The sequence below is a fragment of the Papio anubis genome, chromosome 1, assembly GCF_008728515.1.
Source record: "Papio anubis isolate 15944 chromosome 1, Panubis1.0, whole genome shotgun sequence".
NCBI lineage: Eukaryota > Metazoa > Chordata > Mammalia > Primates > Cercopithecidae > Papio > Papio anubis.
Window position 1 is genome coordinate 147,979,394 of NC_044976.1, and position 18,922 is coordinate 147,998,315.

The following is an 18,922-nucleotide window of genomic DNA, read 5'->3' on the forward strand; positions in this document are numbered from 1 at the left end:
GAATACAATCCAATGCTTTGGGAAACTGACTCTCAAGAGGATTAATCAGCATTTAAAACTTGCATTAATAAAAATCTGATCTTCCACCATGGGGCACGCATAATACTTTTTGTTTTGAAACATTTTAGTTTAATACTATGGCATCCTTTGTCCAGATTTTTAAAGGGATTTTAAAATTGAGCTCCTTCAGATCAGTTCTGCTCTGACCCTTGCACATAATTGAACACTTGCAATTTAAAAATATAAGGATGTTCTTCTGAGGAGTGTACCAAGCTGTATTTCCATTACCAAAAAGCAATAGTAGACAACAACATGATACTTAGCATTTTAGTAGTTTCCTCCGATTTATACCCAAAGAGTTTTCAGTCTTTCTTTGGCTATTCCAAAGCTCAATTCTTTAAATCCAATCCCTGAGAGAAAAAGAGCAAAAAACCATGTTTAAATAATGAAAAGTGATCCATAGTAATAAGGGATCTTTTGCCAAAAATGGTATATTTCAAACAATTTTGATAATTAGTGGTCTCTTTTTATTTGTTTTTAAATAAGCATGAATAACAGTTAGTTATTTACATGTAAACAAGGATATGGGTTCTCAATGTAAAATAAAATGACATGACGGAAAATGAATGGGGAAGAGTGGACCGAGTACTCCTCAGTTATAGCTAAATGAGAATGAAATAAAAACGGAGAAGAAAGATGATTGCAAAAGCAGAGTAGAAAAAAAAATTGCTGCTTTCTCCTAGTACAGTAATTGATTCCTTTATGACCAGAAATAAATCATGTGCTCTGGTGCTTCTGGTCCTCTCCTCTCCCCTTAGACTAGCAGACATGCACTCTGGCCCAGGGCCTACGACTTTTCCTCTGCTGAGACCCAGGGTGACCCTCCGGACCATCGGCAGAGAGGAAGGTCTCCCTCTTGGTAAATATTGGGCCTGGAAGGATTCTATTCTTCTCCTTGCATGGTTTTAGAAATTTGGTTTCCTAAAAGGAGAGCCACACGATCCTCCTTTTCGTTTCCACGCTATTGCAGTCAACACCATAGAGCAAATTCTTATCGTGGCTGTGCCTTATTAGGACTTCGTAGGATGTGCAGAAAATGGTCTATACGTGCTTATTGAAAGAATGCATTTCAAAGCCCTTATTAAGTGCCTGCCTGCCTGCCCCGGGTGTGCTGGCTCCTGTGTGGGAGAGACCTGCTCACCTGCCCCCTGCTTTCTAGCCGCAGGACCCCTGCTCTTCCTTGAGGAGCAGCCTCTTTTGATCTCCTTGAAGTCTGCTTCTGAGATGAAGTGCGAGGGAAGTGCAAAGAGGGCGACGGTGGCACTGGAAAGGGAGCCTGGGAAGCAAAAAGGCAGGGCTAGGAAATGGATGAGGTGCCAGCTTCGGACTCAGGTGTCAAACACGGGCAGGGCAGATCTGCAAGGAAGCAAAAGCATTTATTAAGATACGACTGGACAGTAAAATGTTCACATCATGCAACAACTCTGTGTATCTTCTGTTAATGAGGATGTTTAAAAAAAATGTTGAAAAACAGTGGAGCCAAAGGTAGGCAGCAAGTCCAGTTCCTCCTGCCTGAGGAAGCGATGGTGGTGTAAATGCATATTCAACTGTAAACTGTGCACATCTGCAGAGGTGGCTTGGAGTGGCTTTGCATTGAGAGTGTGTGATGGCCATAGCAGCTGTTTTGCTACTAGCAGAGTCTCGTGTTTTAAAAGCTTGTTTCTCAGACTATTGAAAAGACTGGTTGGTCAGTGTGTTTGTTTTCCTTGCCCTGCAACATTTTTCTCTCCATCCATGTCCATGCTGTTCTTGAGAGAGGGAACAGAGCCTGGCCCTGGGCCTGGGTGTGCACCCAGTTTTCTCTTAGAAAGTTTCTCTTAGAAAGTGCGGTGATAAGGTGTGGGGCCCTTCTCCCTGTATTCTTCCTGATCCCGGCATTTGGGGAGTTTGTTTAGCTTCCTAGGGTAAGGTTGAACCACTCCTGTTTTGGGGGCAAATTGTGAACATTTGGGCAGGTTTAAGGCCCACTCTGACTCAGCCCACTAACAGCTTTCTAAAACTCATCTAAGATCAAGTCAGCTCCTTGCTTTGAAACCTAAATAGCTTCCCTCAGCCTTCTAAAATAATTTCAAAGTTTTAGCTGGGCATGGTGACTCAGGTCTGTAATCTCAACATTTTGGGAGGCTGAGGTGGAAGGATCACTTGAGGCCAGGGGTTTGAGACCAGCCTGGCCAACATGGTGAAACCCCGTCTCTACAAAATATACAAAAATTAGCAGGGCACGTTGGTGCATGCCTGTAATATCAGCTACTTGGGAGGCTGAGGCAGGAGAGTCGCTTGAACCCAGGAGGCAGAGGTTGCAGTGAGCAAAGATCGAACCACTGCACTCCAGCCTGGGTGGCAGAGTGAGACCCGTGTCAAAAAAAAAAAAAAAAGAGAAATCCCAAAGCTTTAGTGTGACCAACAGTGCTTCACCATGTGACTCCAGGCTCTGGCTGCATCTTCTGCCTTTCTTCCACTGTTCTCAGGCGCCTTGCATTGAAGTCCGATTAGCCTAGACATCACTCCTTAAACATACAGTGCTATTCCTGCCTCTGTGCCCTTGCTAGAACACTCTCTCCTTTGCCCCTTCTCTGCATGCAGATCTCCTACTCATCCTTCGGTGCCCAGCTCAAATGCCACCCCTTCTCTGTGGTTCTTCCTGAGCTCCCATGGTGCTTTCTTTTCCTTCCATTTCCTCTACCCTCCACTCAAGAAGAATTAATTGCTCCTATAGCTGTGAGATCTTATTATGGTATTTTTCACTTCTGCTATGGGTGTTTTTTTGTTTCTCTTATACAGTCTTACCACTCAAGAATTGAAATAGTAGATCCAAAATTGTTATTTCATAAATATTTGTTGAAGTGAACTTACCCTTTAATAAGTGCTAAGTGTTTTTCAGAATCCTAGAATTCAGAGTTTATAGTCAAGAACTGATTTTTTAAAATTCTATCAAACATAATAATATAATAAAATTAAGAGCATAGGCCTACTCTTGATATTTAAGAACTTTCTTCATTATATATACATACACCTATATATATATTCAGAGATATATATACACATATATACATATATATGTACACCTTTTTTCTATGTCACACCCTGAAATACAATGATACATCTAGTAACCAACAGAAATATCCATTTTTTCCTGATCTCAGAAAAACTTAGACTATAATTAGATTGATTTTTTTGTTGTTTAGACTGTATATCTGGTAAAACTCTACGTCCAAAAAGATTGATGCTTACATTATGCATCTCTGAAAAGTATTTGAACGGATTCAATGTAAGCATACATCAATTGCATTGAAGGAATGATTTAAAAATATGTAGTTTTCTATCCTATGGCATGGATGGGGAAAAGCAGTGTTACTATATTGATTGAAAAAAAGTTCCAAAAGCAAAAGCAACCCCCTTTTCCACCATAGATAGTGGCACCTGTGAAGCACTCTCCAAAGTCACAATATTTTCTGGACAAGCAGATCTCAAGCACAGTTAGTGATAATAAGGGTCATCTAGAACAGGAGTCAGAAAACTACAGCCCACAAGCCAAATTCAGTGCACTGCTTGTTTTCATAATAATAAAACTTTATCAAAACACGGACATACCCTCTTGTTCTCATATTGTCTAGGGCTGCTTTTGTGCTGCAATAGCAGAGGCAAGTCTTTGCAACAGAAACCACATAACCCATAAAATGAAACATATCTGGCTCTTTGCAGAAAATGTTTGCTGTTGCTTAACCTAGAAGCTTCATTTTGTTTTGTTTGAAAAATGATCCAGATGCCTGGATCCCATCTTGGATCTACTAGGAACTGCAGGAATAAATCATGTTAATAATGCTTTTGCTAAATGAATATGAATAAACAGGCAAGGTGAGGGTGTTCAGATTACAGGTACAACTAGAACCCACTCCAAATCACAATACATTGCAAGTACCCTCTCAGGCCCTGAATACATGCGCTATTACTTTCTTGTGAGATTCTCTCTTTCTTCCATCTTTAACGTAACTTAGAAAAGCACAAATGCCGCTGATTGCCTGTGGATCTGAAATTTTAAAAATATTTCCAAGAATGTCAAATGATGCATGCCTTGGTCTGCATAAACATGGTCATCTCATTGCTTGGGACATGCAGGAAAAAAAAAAATCCAGCTCATCATGAGAAATGATGCAGATGGCATATTTGGCATCACCAGCCTGTGTAGATCAGAGATGCATTTATTTACATGACTTTGTTTGCATTGTGACCATTTATCTGGGCCCTTGCTCACATTTAACCTTTGAAAGGGTCAAAAGGAAGTGAGCCACTTTGCCCTTGGGATTGGAAGGAGTGAGCCTCCTGTAGGGGGCATGTTTGCATTTCCTCCTACCTGCAAAATACTCATTTCTTACAGCATCAGAAAACATTTGGTTATGTTATCTTGTGGGTCCAGGAGGAATGTGGAGGGTGCCAAATTTAAGAGCCATTGCCAAATGCCATAGTCTGTATTATGTAGACAGAGCATGCCAGTGAAACTGGCGCTAACTGGTTGTAGATTCCAGCTTTTGCCTCAGAGGCAAAAGATCCCTATTAGTCATTTCCAACTGGGATCATGTCCTTTGCTTTGGTTATGAGATGTGTTTGTGTCTGTGCAGCAATATTGGCCTATGGGTGCAGCTGATTGGCCACTGTTACTGACCTCTTTGAGGTTGGGACAGTGAACCCTGAAAGCTGCCCCAAACTGGCCTCAGATCCCCCAGGTGACTTGAAGATGCTAAATAAATAAATAAATAAATAAATAAATAAATAAATAAAAAATCATGGTCCTTAGAAAGGGCCTTGAGGAGCTTGGTTCTTGACCTGAGAATACCACTTGCTGGGTTAGTCACTGGAGTGCTCATCTGTAAAATGGGCACAAGTTAATCTCTTTGAGCTTTGGTTTCCTTATCTTTCCACAGGGATAATCATACAGTTGTTATGACAATGGAGTAATCCATACAAAGTATTTGGCATGTAACTGGCATGGAGTAAGTTCCCAGTAAAGTTTTTTTATTATTTGTTACAATTATTATCATTATCATTGTTATTGATACACATATCTTAATACACATGGTGGTTGAGATGATCAGATGAAATAACTGATGTTGCAGTGCTCTGTGAATATGCAGAACTTGGCTGATGTAAGAGGGGAGGAAGGGTAACTGCTTATAGAGCCTCTCTGTTAATCCTGATTTTGACATGACATGAGCCTTTGGCCAAGAGTCCCACTCCTATTTGGCATGAGAAGCTACTTTTCACTTTGTTATACCCTTGGGAGACTGATGGCCTGTCCCTGGGTGAGCAGTGGTGCTGATGGGGCTGTACATCACCGAGGAGGTAGCTGATGTGCTGGTGGAAATTTTCCTGAGAAAAACCAGGCCAGGGCCCAGATGCTGCCCAAGCAGGACGTCCTGCTGTATAGTGGGGTAGTCTCTAGACACTGAGGGAGTACAATGGGACACCTACCATAGAAAGAGTGTGCGATAGCAGCAAGCCTTCTGCCCAGAACAGTGTCAAGACAGAAATAATAATTCCCTGGTTGGTTTGAAAGTTTGTTCCCTCAGTGGGCTTGTTAGCCTGGTGGTTTCACTCCATAGGAATTTACTGCCTTCCCATTGTACCTAAATCCGTGCAAAAAGGGGCTATGCCTTGAGGAGTCCTGGTGAAATTATCTGCCATCTGGTTGCAGTGTGAAAAGAAGAAAGGAGTAAAGGCTGCCCCTGAGAATAATGGAAAGGTGTGAATACGTTAAAGTTCAGTATTTTTATAAGCACCTCACACTGTTTTTATAAGCACAATTTTCATGAAGAAAGATTCTTGCCCTGGTAGAGAACTTGTATCATCTACTAGTTTTTCATGAGGAGTCTGAAATTCAATGGGAAGAAAGCCTAGATGCTCAAAACGGCAGCCACCGGTCATGACAATGGTGGCTGTCAGGCTTTGGTATCACATGCCACACCATTGGGAAGCCCACGGGTGTCCAGCAGTGTGGTGCACATCACTCCAAAACACTGCCTTGGGTCAACCAATTTGGTAAAAAGTCAACAATAATTAGCTTATTTTCATACACCTCACTTGCCCGGTTTTAGGCATATAATATATATTCAATACAAATGTAAGACTAATATCATACCAATAGATCATATTTGTTGAACACTTACTAAAGGCCACTTTGTTATATGTGCCTTACATGTTTCGGTGAATTTTCTTCTCACAATAACTTAATGAGCTAGCTTATGTTATTATTACTATTTTTAGAGGTGAAGAAGTGAAGTCTTTGAGACTTAAGTGACTGGTTCAAGGTCACATATAGAAGTGCTGGAACTGGGAATTCAGCCCAGACACACTGACTTCGAGCCCATTAAACCGTGTGCCTACACTGTAGACTTGGTTTAAAAAAGAATGTACAGCTTTTAAAAGAAACAAAACATAGAACTTAGGGAAGTGCCCACTTACAGTGTTTCCTTAACAGATTGCATTTTTATTCTTGGTGCAATACTTAGATTTTCCATTGGTATAACTTTAGTAAAAATTATGCAAAACAAGTAGTTTATAGCATGTAGAACAAACATTTGGTGATTGGGCTGAGGCCATAAAATAAAGGAAAGAAGGAATGGAGAAAGGAAATGAGGAAGAAAGGGAGTAAGGAATAGAGGAGGGAAGGAAGGAAGGAAGGAAAGAAGGAAGGAAGGAAAGAAGGAAGGAAGGGAGGGAGGGAGGAAAGTGAGGGAGGGAGGGAGGAAAGGGAGAGAGGGAGGGAGGAAAGGGAGAGAGGGAGGGAGGAAAGGGAGAGAGGGAGGGAGGGAAGGAGGGAAGGAAGGAAGGAAGGAAGGAAAGAAGGAAGGAAGGAAGGGGCAGAGAAATAGAAACACAGAGAGAGAGAAAGAAGAAGAAAGGAAGAAAATATATGAAACAAATTTGGTGATATAGACAGATGTGTGTGTGTGTATATGCATGTGAGTGCATGCATATGTGTGTGTATTATAGAAGCAGTAAGAAGAATTAAAGCACCTCTTCATTAGAAGTCCCATATTTTCTTTATTTTTCCTCTCTGCTTTTCTTAGAGAAGTGTCTAATGGGGACCCGACACATTCCAGCCACCATATTCTCAGCTTGGTTTTATATCCTCCACTGTGTGTGTGTGTGTGTGTGTGTGTGTGTGTGTGTGTGTGTGAGGGGTCCACAGAGTTATAGTGAAAAAGACTGATAACAGTGTTTACTCTGTGAGTGACTCCACTCCAGGCCCCAAGGGAAAGCTTCAGCTGACAGTTTCCTTAAGCCTGGGAGAGGGAGTGAGTGACAGCCAGGCTCCCTCATCACCTAATCACATCTCAACCGGTTGGGATGTTCTCCACTCCCTGCAGCCTCTGCTCAGGCAGACAGGAGGTGTGGAAAAGAAGGGGAGTTTGCAGGCCTCCCGTGGTACTGCCTGTATCCACACCAGCTACCGCCACTCTCCCGTAGCAATGGATGTGGAAAATCACACCGGGATGGAGAAACCCTCTTAAACCAGAGCCTAGTACAGCATTGCCTGCAAGGCAGACCACACAGAGGGATGGCAAGTCTGTCACCATGCCAGGAAAAGCTGGTTGTGGATGTGTTACACAGAGCTGAAGGGCTGAGGAGCAGTGATTTGCAGAGGACCGGGTAGCCAGCTCTTGGCTAGCACTGTGCGGGGTAATAAGATGGTCTCCACCATCTAAAAAGGTTGCAACAGAGATGAAAGGGGGACTTCAGCCTGAGAGAAAGAAGCATGGCATGCACAAGGCCCCTGGAGAAGAGAGACAAAGGAAGGCACCCAAGGACAGACGCTAGGCTAGTGAAGAGGTTTTTAGCTGTTGCAGTGGAGAGGGAAGAGTGTGTTGTCGGCAGGAGCACATCTAGCCTATTATGAAGGTTCTCAGGCAGTGTCAGGTGACAAGGTTGTGGAGTTAGAGTCAGCCTAGCAAAAGAACTCCCCTAAAGTGCTTTGAAATACAAGAGAAGTGTTGTCAGCCTTGCTGAGTGGTAGCAGTAGTGGTGGATGCTACAACTTGATAAACCTTTTTCATAGCTCATTTCTGGTACTGTGTAATTGACTGAAATACACATCTGCTGTGTTTGTGTCCATTTGACTTTGTTTCCTGGGAAAGTGCTGTGAACTAAATTGCATCCCTCCCACAATTCATATGTTGAAGCCTTAACCCCCAAGATGACTATATTTGGGGTGGGGATATAATTAAGGTTAAATAAGGTCATAAGGAGGCATCCCTGATGGGGCCAGCATGCTTATTAGAAGACACACCAGAGCTAGCTCTCCCTGTTTCCCTACCATGCGAGGACATGGTGTGAAAGCTGGCCAGGAGGAGAGCCCTCACCAGAAACCAAACTGGCCAGAACCTTGATCTTGGACTTGTAGCCTCCAGAACTGTGAGAAAATTAATTTCTGTTGCTGAGCCACACAGACTATGGTATCTTGTTATAGCTGCCTGAGTAGATGACTAAGACACGGACCTGGGATAAGGTGGGGCAGGGGCTGGACCCAGGCTCAGGGAAGACTATAACCAGAGGCTGCTTGTAAAATTTTGGATTTCTGTACGATGCAGAGGAGTTACCCCCAAGTGGCCCATCTGAGTCCCAGGGTTTTCATTTCAGGGACTGACATTTATTTTGAAAAGTCTATAAATGTTTCTGAAGATGAAAAGTGCTATCTGGAAAGTGGTAGCATTAAATCAGAGGATGAATAGAAGAGTAGAGAAGGAACTCAAGAACGAAAAAGATTATATTTGGCCGACAGAGAGTACAGTACTTTGGTACTGAATATTTCCTTTACAAATAAAATGCATGTCTCCTAAAACCTACTCCAAATGGAGTCATAGAAACTCAAACACTAGACTCAGGGGAATTTGCCAGTGGGGAAAGAACATTTTGGTGATATTTGTAATTTAATTTTCTCATAAAGAACTAGAAAGGAAATTAATTCAATGATTTGTTAAAAGTAGCCCAGAAAATGAGTTGATTGCTAGAGTCTCAGAGTTTTGTGGGGAATCCAGTTCCTGCTGGAGGCAGCAATCCTCTGGTATGTTTGAGGAGATGAAGTGTCATATTCTATTTGTGGTTGAGGTAGAGGAGCTGTCCCCTAGGTCCTATATTGTAGAGACTAACAGGGACTACATCTCCTGCTTTCTTGCCATATTGACTTTCCATTTTCAGTTTCCCCCTTCTTTTCCAATTTCACTTGGTGTCTTTGCTTTTTGCCTCATCTTACAAAGGGAGATGTGAATCATTTTTAATAAGGGACGAAATCGCGCCAGTCACCTTCTTCTCAATGCTGGTGTTATATTTGAACAAACCAGGGTCATTTGTGGTGAGGACAGCTGAGTAGAATCCCAAGTGAAGCATGTGGATTAAGGCAATATGCGGTGTTCAGATGAGAATTTAGAGCATCAAGAGTGAATCCAGTCACAGCCAACTCCAGCTGGCTCAGGCCCTCAATCCAACCTGAATCCCCTTCTAGATTCATTGGTAAGATCACAAAGAACTGTAAGTGATGGTGATAAATATGGCCCCCTTGAATTCAATATTCAGTGTGTCTTGAAGAGAAGACAAGTGTTAAGCAAAGGGAATGCAGAAGTCATAGGCATCATTGAAACAAAAGTGGAACAGCAAAACCCCAAAATCAAACCCACGTAAGGGAAGTATGTCTTACATTTCTTCTTACAGCATGGAGTATGCCTTCAGTGAAAAGAAGCTACAATTATTTTGTGATAGATACTAAGTGAGGCATTTTTGATGACATTGTTCTGGATAGTAGCACTTTGAGAAGGTTGTTATCCTCATTTGACAGATGAAGCATTTGGGGCTGAAAGGGGTTGGGGACTATGTGTTTATAGTTTCCTCAGGTGCTCATGGTCCAGAGAACATCTTGAATCATCTTGGCTCCATAAGTTTTGGGGTTACAGCTACTTACAGAGATGGACAGTGGGTGTAGTTACCACACCGGGCTTCACCATGTGGCTGAAGGCCATGACTTGATTAGTTATTTCTTAACATACATCTGGTGGCTGCAATTGCAAGCCAGGGGTGTGAGCTCCAGGCAGAGGCAGAGGCTAGCAGGAACTTCCAGAGACTTACTGGCAGAGCATAGATTAGCTGTTCTCCCCCTTGACAACTGCCTTGGGCCACTTGTGTTCCAGAGGGATGGATGATCCAGATGCAAAATTGAGTGAAGATGAAGATACAGATTGGAGAGAAAATGGATTGAGTCCATGGGGAACTTCCTTTGGGACATTCCATGAGCTGGCTGCTCACTCCTTCTCTCTTTCCCAACAAGCTATGATGCCCTCAATAAACTATACATATTTACCAAGCAAATGTGTCATGTACGCTTTGAGACTCTTGCAATACTAACGGAATTAGATATTCTTTCTCTGTGCCCCTAAGATAAAAAGATGGTGAATATCACTGTCAGGGTATTTGCTGTGTTACCTGTGTATATTTGTCTCTCTGCCTTTCTCTCTGTGTGTATTCATTGGGAGCTTAGATTATATTATTATTAATCTTTGTGTTTATAATGCTTAACAGAGTGCTTAAAAAAGGTTTTTCAATAAAGAAATGTAGTTTTGGATAAAGAAATGAGGAAATGGCCATAACAAGCTTGTGTACTGTTATTTACAGGGAGACAAACAGATCTGAAGACAGATCTGGCCATTAAAAAGGCTGTGACATAATTCTATGCCAGAGTGCAAAAAATAAGTAGTAGATGATTTTTTAGATCATTTAAAAAACATAAATAGATGGTTTGCTAGATAGTCAGGTAGGGGAGGAGGTTGTAGAAGCACTACCAGTAAAAAAAAAAAAAAAATTAGGTAAAGATATGTTCACAATAACATAGAATAGCAATGTGGATGACAGAGATGGGGCGATATGAGAAATTTTCTGTGCCAAGAACACAGGACGTGGGCAGAAGTTTGGCGAGGGAAAGGTCTAGAGCAGAGAATCTGTATGCCGTGCTAAGGAGATTAAACCATATCTCAAGGGCAATGGAGGGCTGTTAGAGGGTTTTAAGTACAGAAGTGATTTAAATAGAACTACTTTTTCTTTCTTTCTTTTTTTTTTTTTTAAAGAAGGTCTCAGTTGATGATTATGTTCAGGAATGTTTGACAAGGTCAAGATCAGGGCAGACAAGTGTTTTAAGGAGAGAACAGTGGGCAGTATGTGGGAAAGAAAACCCAGAGGTCAGAAAAAGCTTGGTTCATAAAAGAGAAAAACATTCAGAGTAGAGAGGCTATACCAGGAGTTCCAAGAGAAATGCTTAGGGTCAGAGCTGCGGCAGGGACTGTGGGAGAGAGAAGAATGGCACAGGAGAACTCAAGGAGCAAAGACAGGCTGAATGGAGGCATTGACTGGATGTGCGGGAGAGGGAGAGACTGGGGTGGCTCCCACTCTGGTTTAAGTGTCTGGGTGGACAGTGATATCACGCATGGCAATAAGAGAGATGGTAGAAGGGCAGATTTGGTGGGGGAGGGAGGACTCTGATCATGGGGTTTTTGTCTATGTTGTTTTGAGGTGGTCCAGTAGACAGTGTGAGATTTAAGAGTGAGTTTTGAAATAGAAATGAGAACACTGGAGTCAGCAGCACATAGACAAGTGGAAGTACAGGGGGTGAATGCTATTACCTGGGGGCAATCTCACTCAATGTGTCGTGAAATAAAAACAGTGCTAAAAGTAAAACCCTGGAGTCAAGAGAGTGTGTCAACATTTAAGATGGAGGCAGGGGAAGATGAGCCAGCAAAGGGACTGCTGGGTTTCCACATTTATGACTGGAAAGAGAGAGAGAAAGTAGGGAGAAGATACAGAGATTTAAATTTAGACTGAAGACTTAAAGGAAGGTGAAGTTTCCAAGCCTGCAAAGAGGGAGAGGTTGCTAATACAGCAGAGGTAGATGATACAGAGATGACAAAATGGGTGAAGATGGATGAAGGAGTTGGTCTTGTCATGAAAGGAGAACATTTTTTGCATGAAACTGTAGGGAAGGGTGTCAACTAGGGAAAGTGGAGGGAGGACTCCAGAATTAGTCATAGATTTTAGAAATGGGAATTCTCACCTTGGTGTTCTCAATGAAGTAGGAGGCAAGTTTCATTTGCTGAAAGAGAGGGTTGATGGTGGGAATGAAATAAGGAAATTGATAAAGAAGTGGACTGACTACTCTGGGAATGGGGAGAAGCACCTCAGAAGGTATAAACACAGTTGAGAATTTGAAGGGCTCCATGGAGTCCCCTGTACCTACTCACTTCCTTGAGGGAAAATATGTTTCTGACTGTCAGAAAATAAAAAAGAAATTTCCACAATACATGAAATCAGCTAAATAGATTGTGTAACAGAAATCATATTTTATATTAAGGAAGTATGAGAATCCACAGAGTTTTTATATCAAGATAAAAAAAAAAAAAAAGCCAAGTAAGCTAAGCATTAGGAGATGTTGAGGCTGGAATCACCAGAGTCCAAAGATTGAAGAGGAGAGAAACAGCTAGCATGGATCATAGATATAAATCAATGTCAATGTGTCTCCTTAACTAACTAAGGAACAAACATGTAAAAAATACTCTAAGCCTGAGTGTAAATAGGTGACCCTGCCATGCTGGTAAGCAATGTCGGTTTGGAGACCATAACTTTGAGGCAACACAAATTGAGACAGTTGCATGGGTGCTAGTAGCTCATCAGAAAGACCAATGTCAGACTGTAGATGGCCTGCCTGACCCAAAGCAGGGGGTTTTAGTGTCCTGTGTAGCAGCATAGAGCAAAACCTCCCTCTCCGGAGAAGCAGCTGAGTCCTAAGCGGCAGGCCAGGGTCCAGTTAAAAACATTGGATTAAAAGCATGAACGTCCTTTTCACAATAAAACACACAGTGTTCTGGTAGGTCTAATCAAGACAAAAAATATAAATTGAATGTTGATGATCAATTGAAAAAACTCTTTGTGATCTAGTAATAGAAATGCGTTAACTTGATAGGATTTAAGATTTCTCTCTGAAACCAACAGCCAACATCATACTTAAAAGTAAAATGGCAGAAGCATTCTTATTAAAGGTAGGAGCAAGATAAAGATTACAGTTATCACAATTATTTGTTTAATAATATTCTAAAGTTACAGCCAATGAAAAAGGCAGAAAAGAAAAATAAGAAATGTTACTATTGGAGAAGAAAGAAAAATTATCATTCTTTACAGACAATTCGATTGTCTGCCTAGAAAACCAATGAGAATAAACTAAAAAATTATTTGAACTAATTAGAAAGTTGAGGAAGATGGTTGGTTATAAAATTAATATAAAAAAGTTTACTGCATGCAATAAATTATCAGTTAGAAAGCACAATGAAAAAAAAGTCATGTTCACCAGAGTAAGGTAATTTAAAATATTTAGGGATAAATTTAATAAAATTTTGCAGAAGCTACATGAAAAATGGTTGGAGAATTTTACTGAGAGACCTCAAAAAACTTAAATAAATGGAAGCTTCTGCTGTATTCATGAAAAGTAAAACATAGTGCAGTATTATAGACATTGATAATCCATGAAGAGATATATTAATTCAATGTGATTTATATGCAGATCCTCAATTGTTTTATAAAACTAGTTAAAATTATTATAACTTTACCTACACACATGAGTTTATGAAAATAGTTGAGAAAATGCTTTGGAAAAATGAATGAGGGAAATCGTACCACCAGAGAGCTAAAAAGTGTTATAACTATACATCTGTACATTCATAGATAGAATCAGAAATAAACCCTAATATAATTAAGAACTTAGAATATGGCAAAGTTGGAATTCAAATTGGTAAAGAAAGGGTTGATTACTCATTATAGGATGAATGGCAATGAAAGTTACATCCCCAGTAGCCTAAGTACAGGAGCCTACCTGGATTGCCAGGCTCTACCCCTAAGGGTGTCTGCTGCTGTTGTTCACCTCCTAACAGCCCCTGTCTCTTGCCTCCTGGGCACATCCTCCATTGCTCCTGTCTGTCACGGTGGGAGCCACAGCAGTTTTAGAACCCAGAGGTGACCCAGCTGAGTCCATGGAACCCAAACTTTCTTAGCAGCTGCTGGGAGTGCTCGGGAAACACAGCTCAGAAGTGCAAACTTTAACCATTGCAAGAGAGAGTTGATGACAGATTCCTCACTCCTCATTCCCTCTCTATGCCACTGGACTCATTCTTTGGTTCTGTCAGCCTCTGTTAACATCCTGCCATAGCTCTGTTTCCTGTGAAGCTGTGGCCCTCCCAGTAATGACATGCCATCTTTGATTTTGTCTCCTCCTTCCCTTCCTCACTTTCTCTTTTCTCTCACTCTTAATGCCCTGGGATTCCTCTCTCCTCAAACCTTGAACATGCAAACTTTGCCTCGGGCTCTGCTTTGAAAGAACTACAATTAAGACACATTCCTTCTTCCCTCATACCAAAATAAATCATAGATGTGTTAGAGCATTACAATGTAAAAAAAAAAATCAAAAAGAAATATTAGTTTGCTGTATATCTATAAACATCTATGTTATTGAAATGTGGACAAGATAACGCAAGAATTTAGTAGATTTGACTTTATACAAATCTAAAACCTCTGCAGGTTAGAAATATTATACAGTGGGTTGGCACGAAGATGACCAAATAGGAACAGCTCTAGCCTCCAGCTCCCAGTGTGAGTGACACAGAAGATGGGTGATTTCTGCATTTCCAACTGAGGTACCAGGTTCATCTCACTGGGGTGTGTCGGACAGTCAGTGCAGGATAGTGGGTGCAGCCCAACGAGTGAGAGCCGAAGCAGGGTGAGGCATCGCCTCACCTGGGAAGTGCAAGGGGGAAGGGAATTCCTTTTCCTAGTCAAGGGAAACTGTGACACACAACACCTGGAAAATCAGGTCACTCCCACCCTAATACTGCACTTTACCAAGGGTCTTAGCAAAGGGCACACCAGGTAATTATATCCCACGCCTGGCTTGGAGGGTGCCACACCCACAGAGTCTCCCTCATTGCTAGCACAGCAGTCTGAGATAGAACTGCAAGGAGGCAGCGAGGCTGGAGGAGGGGCACCCACCATTGCTGAGGCTTAAGTAGTTAAACAAAGCAGCTGGGAAACTCAAACTGGGCAGAGCCAACCACAGCTCAAGGAGGCCAGCCTGCCTCTGTAGACTCCACCTCTGGAGACAGGGCATAACTAAACAAAAAGCAGCAGAAACCTCTGCAGATGTAAATGTCCCTGTCTGACAGCTTTGAAGAGAGTAGTGATTCTCCCAGCACGGAGGTTGAGATCTGAGAACTGACAGACTGCCTGCTCAAGTGGGTCCCTGATCCCCAAGTAGCCTAACTGGAGAGCCTAACCGGGAGTAGCCTAACTGGAGTGGACCTCATGCAAACTCCAACAGACCTGCAGCTGAGGGTCCTGACAGTTAGAAGGAAAACTAACAAACAGAAAGGACATCCACACCAAAACCCCATCTGTACTTCACCATCATCAGAGACCAAAGATAGATAAAACCACAAAGATGGGGAAAAAGCAGAGCAGAAAAGCTCAAAATTCAAAAAATCAGAGCACCTCTCCCCCTCCAAAGGAACGCAACTCCTCGCCAGCAACGGAACAAAGCTGGATGGAGAATGACTTTGACGAACTGAGAGAAGAAGGCTTCAGTCGATCAAACTTCTCGCAGCTAAAGGAGGAACTACGAACCCAGTGCAAAGAAATTAAAAACCTTGAAAAAAGATTTGATGAATGGATAACTAGAATAACCAATGCAGAAAAGTCCATAAATGACTTGATAGAGATGAAAACCAATGACACGAGAACTATGTGACAAATGCACAAGATTCAGTAACCGACTCAATCAACTGAAAGAAAGAGCATCAGAGATTGAAGATCAAATGAATGAAATGAAGCGAGAAGAGAAGTTTAGAGAAAAAAGAGTAAAAAGAAATGAACAAAGCCTCCAAGAAATATGGTATTATGTGAAAAGACCAAATCTACTTCTGATTGGTGTACCTGAAAGTGACGGGGAGAATGGAACCAAGTTGGAAAACACTCGACGGGATATCATCCAGGAGAACTTTCCCAACCTAGCCAGGCAGGCCAACATTCAAATTCAGGAAATACAGAGGACGCCACAAAGGTACTCCTCGAGAAGAGCAACTCCAAGACACATAAAGTGAATCCACTAAAGTTGAAACGAAGGAAAAAATGTTAAGGGCAGCCAGAGAGAAAGGTCATGTTACCCACAAAGAGAAGCCCATCAGACTAACAACAGATCTCTTGGCAGAAATTCTACAAGCCAGAAGAGAGTGGGGGCCATTATTCAACATTCTTAAAGAAAAGAATTTTCAACCCAGAATTTCATATCCAGCCAAACTAACTTTCATAAGTGAAGGAGAAATAAAATCCTTTACAGACAAGCAAATGCTGAGAGATTTTGTCACCACCAGGCCTGTCCTATAAGAGCTCCTGAAGGAAGCACTAAACCTGGAAAGGAACAGCAGGTTCCAGCCATTGTAAAAACATGCCAAAATGTAAAGACCATCGATGCTAGGAAGAAACTGCATCAACTAACAAGCAAAATAACCAGCTAACATCATAATGACAGGATCAAGTTCACACATAACAATATTAACCTTAAATGTAAATGGGCTAAATGGTCCAATTAAAAAACACAGACTGGCAAATTGAATAAAGAGTCAAGACCCATCAGTTTATTATATTTGGGAGACCCATCTCACATGCAGAGACACACATAGGCTCAAAATAAAGGGATGGAGGAAGATCTACCAAGCAAATGGAGAACAAAAAAAGGCAGGGGTTGCAATCCTAGTCTCTGATAAAACAGACTTTAAACCAACAAAGATCAAATAGACAAAGAAGGCCATTACATAATGGTAAAGGGATCAATTCAACAAGAAGAGCTAACTATCCTAAACATATATGCACCCAATACAGAAGCACCCAGATTCATAAAACAAGTCCTTAGAGACTTACAAAGAGACTTAGACTCCCACACAATAATAGTGGGAGACTTTAACACCCCACTGTCAACATTAGACAGATCAACAAGACAAGGATATCCAGGAATTGAACTCAACTCTGCACCAAGCGGACCTAATAGACATCTACAGAATTTTCCACCTCAAATCATCAGAATATACATTCTTCTCAACACCACATGGCACTTATACCAAAATTGACCACATAGTTGGAAGTAAAGCACTCCTCAGCAAATGTAAAAGAACAGAAATTATAACAAACTTCTCTCAGACCACAGTGCAATCAAACTAGACCTCAGGACTAAGAAACTCAATCAAAACCGCTCAACTACATGGAAACGGAACAAACTGCTCTTGAATGACTACTGGGTACATAATGAAATGAAGGCAGAAATAAAGATGTTCTTTGAAACCAATGAGAACAAAAATACAACATACCAGAATCTCTGGGACACATTTAAAGCAGTGTGTAGAGGGAAATTTATAGCACTAAATGCTCACAAGAGAAAGCAGAAAAGATCTAAAATTGACACCCTAACATCACAATTAAAAGAACTAGAGAAACAAGAGCAAACACATTCAAAAACTAGGAGAAGGCAAGAAGTAACTGAGATCAGAGCAAAATTGAAGGGCATAGAGACACAAAAAAATTCTTCAAAAACTCAATGAATCCAGAAGCTAGTTTTTTGAAAAGATCAACAAAATTGATAGGCCACTGGCAAGACTAATAAAGGAGAAAAGAAAGAAGAATCAAATAGATGTAATAAAAAAATGATAAAGGGGATATCACCACTGACCCCACAGAAACACAAACTACCATCAGAGAATACTATAAACACCTCTACACAAATAAACTAGAAAACTTAGAAGAAATGGATAAATCCCTGGACACATACACTCTCCCAAGACTAAACCAGGAAGAAGTTGAATCCCTGAATAGACCAATAACAGGCTCTGAAATTGAGGCAATAATTAAGAGCCTACCAATCAAAAAAAGTCCAGGACCAGATGGATTCACAGCTGAATTCTACCAGAGGTACAAATAGGAGCTGGTACCATTCCTTCTGAAACTATTCCAATCAACAGAAAAAGAAGGAATCCTCCCTAACTCTTTTTATGAGGCCAACATCATCCTGATACCAAAGCCTGGCAGAGACACAACAAAAAAAAGAGAATTTTACACCAATATCCCTGATGAACATTGATGCAAAAATCCTCAGTAAAATACTGGCAAACCGAATCCAGCAGCACATCAAAAAGCTTATCCACCATGATCAAGTGGGCTTCATCCCTGGGATGCAAGGCTGGTTCAACATATGCAAATCAATAAACGTAATCCAGCATATAAACAGAACCACAGACATAAACCACATGATTATCTTAATAGATGCAGAAAAGGCCTTTCACAAAATTCAACAGCCCTTCATGCTAAAAACTCTCAATAATTCAGTATTGATGGAACGTATCTCAAAATAATAAGAGGAATTTATGACAAACCCACAGCCAATATCATTCTGAATGGGCAAAAACTGAAAGCATTCCCCTTAAAAATAGGCACAAGACAGGGATGCCCTCTCTCACCACTCCTATTCAACATAGTGTTGGAAGTTCTGGCCAGGGTAATCAGGCAAGAGAAAGAAATAAATGGTATTCAATTAGGAAAAGAAGAAGTCAAATTGTTCCTGTTTGCAGATGACATTATTGTCTATTTAGAAAACCCCATCATCTTAGCCCCAAATCTCCTCAAGCTGATAAGCAACTTCAGCAAAGCCTCAGGATACAAAATTAATGTGCAAAAATCACATGCATTCTTATACAACAATAACAGACAAACAGAGAGCCAAATCATGAATGAACTCCTATTCACAATT